Source organism: Microcebus murinus, chromosome 18, assembly GCF_040939455.1.
Source record: "Microcebus murinus isolate Inina chromosome 18, M.murinus_Inina_mat1.0, whole genome shotgun sequence".
Classification (NCBI taxonomy): Eukaryota; Metazoa; Chordata; class Mammalia; order Primates; family Cheirogaleidae; genus Microcebus; species Microcebus murinus.
Genome location: NC_134121.1, coordinates 13,251,150 through 13,264,963, shown reverse-complemented (window position 1 = coordinate 13,264,963; position 13,814 = coordinate 13,251,150). Strand labels below are relative to the sequence as shown.

The following is a 13,814-nucleotide window of genomic DNA, read 5'->3' as shown; positions in this document are numbered from 1 at the left end:
CCCCCAGCAACAGGCACTTAGCAAACACTCATTTAATATGCTTCAGTGAAAGTGAAAGAATGAATCAATGGTTTGGTGGCTATAACTTCAAATGCAAAACTGACAGAACTTTCTGGAAAATGCCCCAAATTCTGAACAAAAAAAAACCACCATAAAGAGAAAAGATTTTCACTGGTATGAAAGGCTAAACTTAGATGATGCCAACTTACAAAAGAACTGGGATTTGGGTCACAGGCAACTGTGTCTTTTCCCTAGCCCAATCTTAAACCCAATCTATAGCACCTACAATCCCCAATACAACATCTTTTGCTTCTATAATCTAAAAAATAGTAATAATGATAATATTTTAATCTTAAAAAGTATACACTTGGGCCTTCAAGTGAGAAGTGGTCTTATAGAAAGAGGAGAGTCATTCATCAGCTAGGACTTTAGTGCCTTCCATGTGCCAGGCACTGTCCTAGGCCTTGGGAAAGCTACTATAACTTTAAAAAGCTTATATTCTAATAGGGAAGACAGACAATAAACAAATAGATAAATCTCTTCCTGTCAGGCCATGACAAGTGCTGAGTGGTCCACAGAATACCAGAGGCTTCAACCAGAAAATAAATTTCTCCTTCCATTATTTTGAGTAGTAACCAGTTCATGTTTGATGCAAAAATGTCCCACTCTGGTTGGTCTCTGACTCTTGGCCAGGTAGCCACAATCGAGCTAGCCTGGGGTATTCCTTTACCACCTTGAAGGGAAATAAAGTTCCATTGATTCTCTTTATTGCATCCTCAGTAACTTCGTGAGCAAATGGCACTCACCAGCTACCCAAAGTTGCAGCTCAGGCTCCAAACCTCAGCTCTTCCATCAGAATTTGTCCTCTCAATTTTCAAACTCCAGGTGGCTGTCAGTCAACAGAAAGGCAAGAATCGATGGATTTTCTGTGCAGTATGTTAGGTTTCAAACCTCCTTTCTGTTCTGTCCCTCTCCATTGTGTCTGAGAATGAGGCCTGTTTCTGGTCCTAGGACTGACCCCATGCCAGGAGGGTACCTCACCTTCTGCAGGCCTCCGAATGTAGCTGGCTGAAAGGTGACTCTTACAGGTGAGAAAAATGAGGACAATTTAGATCCCATCAGGGTCCTGCCCTGGTCGCTGGTACCTGGAAGGAAATAGCCCTCATCCTCCCTATCCAGCAGGGTAAACTGAGGTCTCAAGAATCTCTTCCTAGCCTTTGATCCCCTTCATATGGAACCTGATATCCTGCCATGCTCCCATGAATCTCTTGGAGCTTGTCCTAATTTCCTCCCCAGCAGCCTACCTGAACAGTGGATTCCTCCCGGTCTGGAACCTCAGGGCTTTCCTGGCCTCAGAGGCTCCACTCCCCAAGCTGCAGTCTTCACTGTCAGCCTGGCTCCCACCCCAGCCACGTGACAGTCACTACCCACACCCCAGAGTGGCAGCTGCCTCCACAGAAAAGGATGACACGACACTGTTAATTGCTAATTGGGTTAACACCTGGCAACCCCAAGAGCTGTTGATATCACACCTACATAAACAGTATGGCTGTCCCTGGAGAAAAATGATATCTGCTCATATACCTTTTTTTTTTTCTTTTTTTTTTTTTTGAGACAGAGTCTCGCTTTGTTGTCCAGGCTAGAGTGAGTGCCGTGGCGTCAGCCTAGCTCACAGCAACCTCAAACTCCTGGGCTCGAGTGATCCTTCTGCCTCAGCCTCCCGAGTAGCTGGGACTACAGGCATGCGCCACCATGCCCGGCTAATTTTTTCTATATATATCAGTTGGCCAATTAATTTCTTTCTATTTATAGTAGAGACGGGGTCTCACTCTTGCTCAGGCTGGTTTTGAACTCCTGACCTTGAGCAATCCGCCCGCCTCGGCCTCCCAAGAGCTAGGATTACAGGCGTGAGCCACAGCGCCCGGCCTTCTTTTTTTTTTTTTTTAAGACAGAGTCTTGCTCTGGCACCTGGGCTAGAGTGCAGGGCATTATCATAGCTCACAGAAACCTCAAACTCCTGGGCTCAAGCAATCCTTCTGCCTCAGTCTCCCAAGTAGCTGGGATTACAAGCACATGCCACCACGCCCAGTTAATTTTTCTATTTTTTATAGAGACAGTGTCTTATTCTTGCTCAGGCTGGTCTCAAACTCCTGACTTCAAACAATCCTCCTGCCTCGGCCTCCCAAAGTACTAGGATTACAGGTGTGAGCCACCGCGCCCAGCTCTGCTCACATACCTAAACACAGACGAGGCAGCACTGCATTTGCCTGCTCCCAGACTAATAAAATAACAGGCCTGAAAAGAAATGGAGTGTTTCTTACCAGCTTGAGCTGATGTGTAGCATGCAATTTCTGCCAAATTCGCATTACCAGTAAGCCAATGAGTCAAAGTTACCATGACCAAAAGATCATGTATTCAACCATTCACGAAATATTTATTGAATGCCAGGCACGGTTCTAGGCCCCATAAATAGAGCAGTTAACAAAAGAAGCTAAGTCTCTTCTTTCCTGGAGGTTTTCTAGCTGAAAGAAAAAAGGGGAAATAGAAGGAAAACAGAACATAGATAAACATGTCAGCCGAGTACAGTACGGTATGTCAGTTGTTGTAATAAGTACTAAAGAGAAAAATGTTAGCCAGGACTTTTCAATATTTTACATTTAGGACCAAACACAGTAGTTCACGCCTGTAATCCTACCACTTTGGGAGGCCGAGGTAGGAGGATTGCATAAGCCCAGATGTTCAAGCTTGCAGTGAGCTTAGATCACACCTTTGCACTTCAACCTGTGCAAAAGAAAAGACCCTGTCTCTTTAAAAAAAAAAAAAAAAAATCCAACCTCTCAGCCAAGTGACTCCAGTAGATAAAAGAGTGACCTGGGCACTGATGTCAGTAAAGCTTCAATGGGAGGGTTCCCAACTCTGCAGCACCAATTGAAATAATTCCTGCTGCGATGACTCCCTAATTAGCCCGACCTGATGTCATGTGCAATTCCCTCCTGTAAACATACGTGCTGGCTCTAGAGATGTAAGTTTCCAGCCTACAATCTTTTCAACTTCATATCGTCTGAACACTCACTAACTGACAGTATAGTGATATTTGGCACTCCGAGTGGTAGAATTACCTGGGACATCAGCTATAGCTAATCGGGAATGTAAGGATTGCTTCTCCGGGGTCACTTTTGTGACCATTGTCTAAATAAGAGGAGAACAATACCCCAACTATTTATAACTACAATTTAATATGGTAAAATGACAGTCTATGGGATCTCAGAGGAAATTTCACACTAGTTTTCATCAATTCCTGATTGATACAACACGAGTCTAGATGTCCACTTTGAAAATTACAACAAGGGGTTTTGTGGCCTTTACATGGAAAACATTTTCTGCTCAAAATTAGGAGCCTGGACTTTGTTCAGAAGTACCACCGAGGCTAATTTTGACTCATAAACGCTGCATTGCAGAAACGAAACATCCCAGGTTTCCTATCGATCACAGTCGATATGTTCCTTTGGAGGGGAGCAGGCCAGGCACAAGAGAAGACATTCACTGACGTCTAGGGGCAGGGGAGCCCTTTCTCCAAGCATGCTGCTTTTTCAACAATTTTCTAAAGATCATGTGTTAACGGGGTGATTATTAAAACCCTGATAAAAAGATACTAGAGCAACCAGTTTGAAAGCAAGAGGCCCAGACACAGAGAGAAGGTGATCAAAGAGTGGAGAGATCTACCCTCCACCCCCAGCCATGGCAGGCACCACCCTTTCTCAACACTCCCCACCCTGGTGTGAGAACCCAGCCATGCCTGGTGTTTACTCCCTTCCAGGTGTTTATTCACCTTGGTCCAATCAGCCCCATGGCAGGTGCGTTTGCTCAACTTACTTCCCTTCTCTGAGCCTCAGTGTCTTCATCTATAAAATGAGCAGGTCAAACCAGATGACATTGTTGACAATGCCCATGAGTCAGGACCCATCCTGTCATCCAGCCAAGCACCCACCTCGTGGGGCAGAGAGCCCTGCCTCTCCTTAGCCAGTCCGACCAAGGTGGTCAGCACCCTCGTAGGTGAGTGAGGGTAGTGGCCAAGAATAGTGTTATTCATGCCAATGTTCCTTTCTATGCCCCGGAGAATCACTGAACTTGCAGAATGAACCAATTCAAGGGCATCTAACGTCCAGTCTGTTGTTTCCTGTGGCTACTGTAATAAATGACCACAAACTTGGTAACTTAAGACAACACAAATTTATCCTCTGAATAAATTTGTTCTGAAGGTCAGAAGTCTAAAATGAGACTGACAGAGCTAAAACCAAAGTGTTGGCAGGGTTGGTTCCTTTGGAAGGCTTCAGGGGAGAATGAGTTCATTGCCTCCTCAAGCTTCCAGAGAGGCCCCCTGGGTTCCCCGGCTCCTGGCTGCATCACTCTGGTAGCTGCTTCCGTCATTATAGTGCCTTCTCTGACTTTGATCCTCCTGCCTCCCTCTTAAGGACCCTTTTGATGACAACCTCCCACTCAGATAATCCAGTATAATCTCCCCATCTCAAAATCCTTCACTTAATCACATCTGCAAAGTTCCTTTTGCCATATAAGGTAACATACAACGGGTTCTGGGCATTAGGACATGAATGGGCTGTTATTCTGCCTGCCACCTCCAGCAGTCCAATTTTACCACCTGTACAATATTTGCCATTTCTGCATGTCCTCTTTGAATTTTTCTTTGAATTGACTCACTTTTTTAAAGATGAACTTAAATCCTGCATTAGCCTCACTCTGAACAATCATCTCTGTGAAATCATGGAATCGCTAGTTGTATTTTCCATAACATTCCATAAAAATAAATACATAATTATTAAAGTTTCAAATGTTCATCCCTTACCACCTACCATGACCTTTTGTGTGCCACCAGTAGTACACAGACTATCCTTCAGGGAATAAAAACAGAATCTGGGCTCCTGCTTTTACAGAAAAGGGTAATTTGTCCAAAAGTGCACACCAGTGAAGAGCAAAATTTCAGCTATGCCCACAACTCCTTCTTCCCATCTCCACGTTCATTACTCACATTTGAAAGTATGTCAGCTTTTTCTTAATAGCATCTCTGAGATTGATGATTCATATACTCTAGTAGATGATTCATATACTTAGTTCCCCTCTGTTACACTCATGGATATTTTATATTTGGGAAATGGGATTTCCTATCACTTCCTGTCCATGTCTGTGTTAAACAGCAAGCAGCCTGTTCACTTGGCCCACACTGGACATTGCCCAGGCCCTGGGGAAGAAAGAACTGAGAAAGGAGGTCAGTGGCCAGTGGTGACTTTGTAGTTTGCCCCCTGGCATCTGTCCCAGCCACAGATTGAACTTTGAAACCACTTTTGAGAAGACAGAGTTCCTTTCCATACACACAGTGTGAGATGATGTAATTTCCCTCTTACATAACAGCATAACAATCGGCATGCAATAAAAATAGCTACCATACATGGGATATTTAGTAGGAGACAGGCCCTGTGATAAATGCTTTACAAACACACATTTACAACAACCCTGTGAAGTAGCTATTAGTGTTCCCATTTTACCGATGAGGAAACCCAGTCTCAGAGACATTGAGCGACTTGTCCAGGATCACACAGCATGTGTGACAAAGTCAGTATTCAGAACCTCAGAGACACAAGAGAACTTGGAAGTCATCTAACAAGTGAGAAAACCAGGGAGGTTGAGCAACCTGCCTAAGGACATACGGTTGGCAGACTGGTGGCAGATTAGGGTACAGAATTCAGGTCTTCAACTTTCAGATCAGTCTCTTTCCTCAGATTTTCTCTCTTTTAAGCTATTATTTTTTGGATAATTTCTTCAGATCCTGCCTAATCTGCTTCTCTTTTCTCCTCGTTCCACATATCACTCCTGCCTTGGTGCTCTGGCCCCTCTACGTGCTCACTCCAATGGAAGGCTGTGGAACTACCTAGTGAGAGTCCCAGAATGACCCTTCTCACTCTCTCCCTCTGACCCGGGAAAAAACACAGAAAGCACTAGAAAATGATTCTGTATTCATTAATTTGGAATTAGTAATAATTTAGCCTGAAAGGAATTAATGTTTACCTTTACCTTTCTTCCAAAAAACAGAACGCTAAGCAGACACACTGTGGAAACAAGATTAGATGGTGTCATGATCAAAAGAGGAACTTGTTAATGAAAATTTTAACCTGATAAGAACCTAAAAGTGTATCAATAGCGATCGGCTAAATAAATGATCGTGCATACATACAAGGGAATACTATGTGATCACTAAAGACGATGTCATAGAACAATGTATGTGAGAACAAATTATGATTTAGTAAGTGTAAAGCACGATACAAAATAAAATTACTCTTTTTTGGGCCAGGCGAGGTGGCTTACACCAGTAATCCTAGCACTCTGGGAGGCCGAGGCGGATGGATGGCTCAAGGTCAGGAGTTCGAAACCAGCCTGAGCAAGAGCCTGACCCCCCCCCCCCGTCTCTACTAAAAATGGAAAGAAATTAATTGGCCAACTAAAAATATATATAAAAAATTAGCTGGGCATGGTGGCACATGCCTGTAGTCCCAGCTACTCAGGAGGCTGAGGTAGGAGGATTGTTTGAGCCCAGGAGATAGAGCTTGCTGTGAGCTAGGCTGATGCCAAGGCACTCTAGCCCAGGCAATAGAGTGAGACTCTGTCTCAAAAAAAATAAAACATAAATTACTCTTTTTAAATAAATATTTAATATATACTCAGAAAAAAAGACTGGAAGGATGTATTTATAAGTGGTAGCTATCTCCAAGTAATTTACATTTTCTTTTTTGTGTTTATCTGTGTCTTCCAAATTTTCTACATATTACTTTCATAATCCGAGGGGAAAAGATTATCAGAAACTGTCGACACAGACATTGAGAATTGCTATTTTCTGAAGTCTGAGACTACATATACAAGAAAATAAGGGATCAGCTATAATTCTCTTTACAGAGCTGGCCATGCATTAATGATTTAGCAATTATCCTTCCCCTGTAGAAAAATGGGCAATGGACAGAAATAGGTAATTCATAGAAGAAATATGAACGGCCATTAAATACCTAAGAAGATCCTCAACCATATCATTAATAATTTTTTAAAATGTAAATTAAAATGACAATGAGATATCATACTTTTTGCTTAGTAGATTAGTGAAATGAAAAACAAATGATAATGCCCAGTGTTGGTTAAAGTATAAGGAAGCACATTCTCTGCCACAACGGGGGTAGAAGTGAAAAATGCTATAACCATCTTGGTTGCCATGATGGATTAAGTGCACGTATCTTCACTTCTTCCTGAAACCCCAACAAAAAAAGAACGAGAATTTTAAAAGGTGTAAATCCAGAAGGACAGAAGGTGGGAAAGGAGATGACGGTGGACAAGAGATGTCAACAGAACCTCGGAAGCTGGAAAGCAGATTAGCGAGCGGAGGCTGATGCAGAGGACCAGAAAAGGCTGAAACTAAACACCCAGCCGAAGTAAGCAGCGCCATGCCTCTGAACTCCAAAAAGGCTCAGGAATTGGAGGTGCCAGGGTGGGGCGGGGCTAAAAACAGGAAGATCTGTTGAAAGTATGTACGGTGCGTTTGCAAAACATTTCAATGTGGGCTTCACAGCCCAGACAATCAACAAGCCACTCTCTCAGCCCAACAGGAGAAGGAGGGCTTTCTTCTGGAAAAACTAAACCAGAGAAGCCTCAGACTTGAGACTGTGCACAACAAAGGGCAGGGGTAAGCCAGCAGGCTATAAAGGGAAGAAGGGTTTGGGGAGGAGGAGTCTTCGAAGGCTACATGTTGAATGATGAGACCCCTCTCCTGTCCCTTGATGGCCTTAATGCTAGCAGCCTGGCTTGTACCCTCCAGACAGGATATACAAGAGTTCTTCTTGGGGTCTTCTGGCCACATGGCCTGGTCCCCCCAGTTGGTCACCCTACGCAGAGGCCTAACAATCAACAAGCCCAGACACACACACACACACTCACTCCAATCAGCTTCTTGTTCTTAATCACAAAATCGAAGGTTTAAGAAGGAATTACCGGCTGGGCGCGGTGGCTCACGCCTGTAATCCTAGCTCTCTGGGAGGCCGAGGCGGGCGGATTGCTCGAGGTCGGGAGTTCGAAACCAGCCTGAGCAAGAGCGAGACCCCGTCTCTACTATAAATAGAAAGAAATTAATTGGCCAACTGATTTATATATGTAAAAAATTAGCCGGGCATGGTGGCGCATGCCTGTAGTCCCAGCTACTTGGGAGGCTGAGACAGAAGGATCGCTTGAGCCCAGGAGTTTGAGGTTGCTGTGAGCTAGGCTGATGCCACGGCACTCACTCTAGCCTGGGCAACAAAGCAAGACTCTGTCTCAAAAAAAAAAAAAAAAAAAAAGAAGGAATTACCGAACATTTGAGGAAGCCTCCATGTGAAAGATAGAATAAAATAACACACAAAAAAATTCAGGAGCAATAGGTACAATGCAAGGAGCTGAAGTGAGCTGAATTAAGAAGAAAAAAACTGTAATAAATATCTTCAGAGGCCGGGCACGGTGGCTCACGCCTGTAATCCTAGCTCTCTGGCAGGCCGAGGCGGGCGGATTGCTCAAGGTCAGGAGTTCAAAACCAGCCTGAACAAGAGCGAGACCCCGTCTCTACTATAAATAGAAAGAAATTAATTGGCCAACTGATATATATATAAAAAAAAATTAGCCGGGCATGGTGGCGCATGCCTGTAGTCCCAGCTACTCGGGAGGCTGAGGCAGAAGGATCGCTCAAGCCCAGGAGATTGAGGTTGCTGTGAGCTAGGCTGACGCCACGGCACTCACTCTAGCCTGGACGACAAAGCGAGACTCTGTCTCAAAAAAAAAAAAAAAAAAAAATCTTCAGAGAAATAAACAAAGATGTTACATCATGAAACAAGAACATGGGCTACAAAAAAAGGAATGAGAATAAGAGCACCTTTTTAAAAAAAATGAGGGTTGAAATAAAAATATTCATTTGAAGAGTATAACCATAAAATTGAGAAAATCTCCCAAACAGGAGAACAAAAGACAGATCTCCCAAATACAGGATTAAAAGCAAGAAAATGAGAGGATAAACCCCAGAAGTCCAACATCCAAATGATAGAAGTTTCAGTAAGAGAGAACAATGAAAATGAGAAGGAAGAATTTTTTTTCTTTTTAAAAATTTTTTTAGAGACAATGTTTCACTCTGTCACCCAAGCTGGAGTGTAGTGCACAATCATAGCTCACTACAACCTTAAACTCCTGGGCTCAAGGGATCTTCCCGTCTCAGCCTGTCATGTAGCTAGGACTACAGGTGTGTGCCACCACATCTGGATAATTTTTTTTCTTTTTCTTTTTTTCTTCTTAATTAAACTACTTTTTTTTTTTTTCACAAACAACAGCTATTGGTTCCAAGCATGGATAATTTTTAAAATTTTTTGTAGAGACAGGGTCTCACTGTATTGCCCAAGCTGGTCTCAAACTCCTGGCCTCAAGGGATCCTCCCACCTCAGCCTCCCAAAGTGCTGGGATTACAGGCATGAGCCACCACACCCAGCCAAGATTTGCTATTTCAATTGTAAGATTTGTGTTGCTTTAATAAACATAGATATTAAATTTAAATAAAATGATATGACATTTCTTAATGGAACCTCGACAAATGAATCAAAATTGTAAATATATGTATAACATTTCACTTCGTGATCCAACTCCTATGGATTTATCCTAATGACATAATAGGACTAGTATGCAAAGATGTATGTTCAATGATGTTTATTGCAGCACTGTTTATAATTATAGAAATATATTGGAAACACCCTAAACACTCATCAATAGGAGACTAGTTTAATAAATCATGATACATCCACACAATAGAATACTATGCAGCTGTTAAGAAGGACAGGTAGATAATTACGAATTAATAGCATGACAGTCAAGAGATATTATTAAGTTAAAAAAGGCTGTAGGGGCCGGGCGCTGTGGCTCACGCCTGTAATCCTAGCTCTTGGGAGGCCGAGGCGGGCGGATTGCTCAAGGTCAGGAGTTCAAAACCAGCCTGAGCAAGAGCGAGACCCCGTCTCTACTATAAATAGAAAGAAATTAATTGGCCAACTGATATATATATAAAAAAATTAGCCGGGCATGGTGGCGCATGCCTGTAGTCCCAGCTACCCGGGAGGCTGAGGCAGAAGGATCACTCGAGCCCAGGAGTTTGAGGTTGCTGTGAGCTAGGCTGACGCCACGGCACTCACTCTAGCCTGGGCAACAAAGCGAGACTCTGTCTCAAAAAAAAAAAAAAATTTGCTCAAAAGTCTGGATGTCTGTATGTCAAAGTGTTAATCTTTAGGGAAAATTATACAAAGATTTTAAATTTCTCTGTATTGTTTAAATTTTTATCAACTATCATATTATCAAGAAAAAACTGTCTAGTTCCATTTGGAAAATGAAATAAAAGTAAACCCGAACCCTAAAGAATACAATCATACAATTTATAAAACACCTTCACAATCATTATCCTGCAAAAATCCAATAAAATAGAGATGTTTTACATTTTGTAGAAAAGAAAACAAGTTCAGAGGGAAGCAACAGCCTTGCCCATAAGCAATTAAGCCAAGGAGCCAGGACTTAATTTCGAGCCCCTAACTCGGTCGCCCAGCATGATTTCAGTACATCACGCTGACTGTGTCTCTGTCAGTTCCAGACAAACCTGTCTGAGCCTGATGAGCTCCATCTGCAACCCACGAAAATGCTCACTGGGCAATTCAGGAAACAGAAAACCAAATCAAGGTGATGAGAATCTTAGGGGGATGTGGACAGATTTATGGAGTTTCAGGAAGCCACCAAAGCAAACTCCTTGTGTCGCCTCCCACAGGGACGTAACCAACTTCACAAACTGACCTCAGCCTTAGACAAGGGCAGAGAGGGTCCTCAGACTGCAGCAGCCCCCCACTCTGGGGTCTCTCAGGTGTCTCACCTGGCCCAGACCTTCTCCAATCAGCCCCCTTTCCCCCCACTCCTCATCATCCCAGAGTACCTGGTCCTGTGCCCCAGGGCTCAGCTGATCAGATCCGCAGCAGCGCACTGGGGTGCCCAGGCTGAACTGGCTGGAACAAAGCAGAAGTCAACAGGAAGAATGAGAATCACCGTCTGACAAAAGAGATGCAAGGCCAGGAAGTGGGTTAGAGCCAGGAAGGCTGGGGCTGTCTACAAGGGAGGCAACCCTGCCTGCAGCCTCGTTGCTCAGCTGGAGTTAAGCAAGACGTCAGTGCTTTGAAAGGGAAAGAAGAAATTCAAGCCCTAACTCCTCAGATAGGCCTCAGTTTCCCCATTTCCACTGCACGCGTAGTGTGGAAGCCACTGGCCATCCAGACAAATGACCTGTTCTTTCTCCCCCTTTCCTGCCTCTGTCACTGTATTTGGAGGGTACAGGCAAGGGGAGATGACTGATGTCAGCGTCATTTGTGTCTCCATGGAGGCACATGTGTCCTTGCAGCATGGAACCTAGACAGCACATATGTGACACATGCGAGATCGAACTTAACATCAGATAGCCTCCATCTACCACTTTTTTTTTTCTAGGGTTTTGTTTTTGGTTTTTTTTGTTTTTTTGGTTTTTTTTTTTTGAGACAGAGTCTCACTCTGTTGTCCGGACTTAATTGCCCTGGCATCAGCCTAGCTCACAGCAACCTCAAACTCCTGGGCTCAAGCAATCCTACTGCCTCGGCCTCCCGAGTAGCTGGGACTACAGGCATGTGCCACCATGCCTGGCTAATTTTTTTCTATATATTTTTAGTTGACCAATTAATTTCTTTCTATTTTTAGTAGAGACAGGGGTCTCGCTCTTGCTCAGGCTGGTTTCGAACTCCTGACCTTGAGCCATCCTCCCGCCTTGGCCTCCCAGAGTGCTAAGATTACAGGCATGAGCCACTGCACCCGGCCTCGACCTGCCATTTTTAGCTGTGAAAAATTGAGCGAGTTGCTTTGCATCTCTGAGTGTCATTTTCCCATCTATAAAATGGAGGTAATACCAATGCTGACCTTGTAGCATCGTTTTAGGGCTTACATGAGATGACATGTATAGTCATCCAATTGTAGCTGTTAGTGGTTGTCCCCTCTCTGCCTTTCCAAATCCACCACCCTCCAGAGCAGACCACCCATGTCTGAAGAGTCACCTGAACACCTCTGGCCTCCACAGTGGCTGTAGGTCTCATGCGTCCATTAGTCTTGCCACACAGAAGAGGCACCATTGTTAAAAGCTTCTACTGAGCCCCTTCACTGATAATTCCTTTCCCATGGCAATGTCTTTTCTCCCCAAGGTCACCCAGTGAAGGTAGGTGCTGCATGGATTTGTCTCTGTTTCCCCTGGAGCACCCATCAGAGCACCGGCTAGTCCATAAATATCTGTGAACCTTAGAGATGCTATGGAAACATCACCCCTATTGAAAGCACATAGGTAAACTTAGGTATCTGGGCTGGAGGATCCACAGCAATGGGACTGAGGTTTTGCAGGATGTGGCAAAGCTTTGCATGAGGACAGGGCCAGGGTGACCCTCTTAGCTCCTCTTGCAATCCCCTAAAGATGTGAAATAGGGGAGTGTGCTGAAGGCCACAGCTCCATCTGCCTGGAAGTCCTGCCCCCGCCCACCCCATCCATTTCCAGAAGGAAGCCCACTTAGCCTGCAGCATATTGTTAATAAATCCTCCTCAAAAGCAGCCCTTAGGTTTGCTGCCTGATCAGGCAACCTGCCCCCTTCCTGGCTGTCTGTCCTCAGATGGTGGATATCCTGGCAGCTGAGATGGCACCTGCTTAACCACTTTGGTACGAACGTCGACTGTAGTCGATAGCCACAGATGAACACGCACAGCCGAGCGTCAACTTTAGCGTTAATAACAAAACTTCTACAACGGTACTCCATATCGAGCAATACAACCCTTGTACTGCATCAGAAAATCTCATGTGTTTTAGAGAAAGACATTTTCCAACACCTTACAACAGTGATAAAACAAAAAGGAAAAACCCATTACGAAGATGTATCAAAAAATAACAAAAGGCATAGTACTAGATACTATTGTAAACAATGTAACATTGGCCTATCTGTAGCCCCATGCTTCGAAATTTATCATGCCAAAAAATAAAATTTATCACAATATTCAAAAACTTGCCTTATTTCTTTATGATATGAATTAAAAAACTATAATTTTGAATTGACTTTTCTAATTTTTCATTTATCAAAATAAAATTGTGGACATTTAAAAATAACGTAATAGAAACATATATGTGTATGTTACCTATTCTGATTTACATTACAAGTAAAGCTGCCTGTAAAGTAAAACAAGCTTTCAGTGCTTTAAAGCTTTCCTCATCACACAAGAGCAAAATGGATTCGTCATCAATGCACAGCACAAACTGTCGTGCGGACTATGAGTGCCGGCTGTGGGCAAGGTTTGCCGGTGAGCGCCGTACCGAAGTGGTTAAAGATTGCCCCCACGTCTTGCTTCCTCCACTTTGCCACCCCACCAGGGCTATCCGCCTAACTTCACACAGCTCCTAGGGTACCCACACTCTGTTGAGGTTTAATATGTGCTAGGCACTGCGCTTAAGTGTTTTATGTATGATAGTCTGCTTTAACCCTCAAATAACTAACTTTCTAAGGTGGAGGCTCATTTTACAGATGAGCAATCTGAGACCCAAAGACATCACACAACTTGCCCGAGGTCATGCAGTAAGTGGCCTCCCACTCTAACTTGTACTTTAGACATTTCTGTGAAATTGTGTTTACTCTAGGAAACTCTGAACCGTTTGGGAGGAGTCCAGATTCGAT

At 43.7% G+C, this 13,814-nt stretch overlaps 1 protein-coding gene across 1 annotated transcript in view; it reads right to left on the bottom strand.

The window, feature by feature from the left end:
- NDEL1 (nudE neurodevelopment protein 1 like 1) overlaps positions 1–11,124 on the bottom strand; it is a 53,750-nt gene extending 42,626 nt beyond the window's left edge. Inside the window, exon 1 of the mRNA XM_075994170.1 lies at positions 11,027–11,124. The gene's annotated coding sequence lies outside the window, so the exon portion shown is untranslated. The remainder of the gene's footprint in view (positions 1–11,026) is intronic.
- Positions 11,125–13,814: the final 2,690 nt, after the last annotated feature.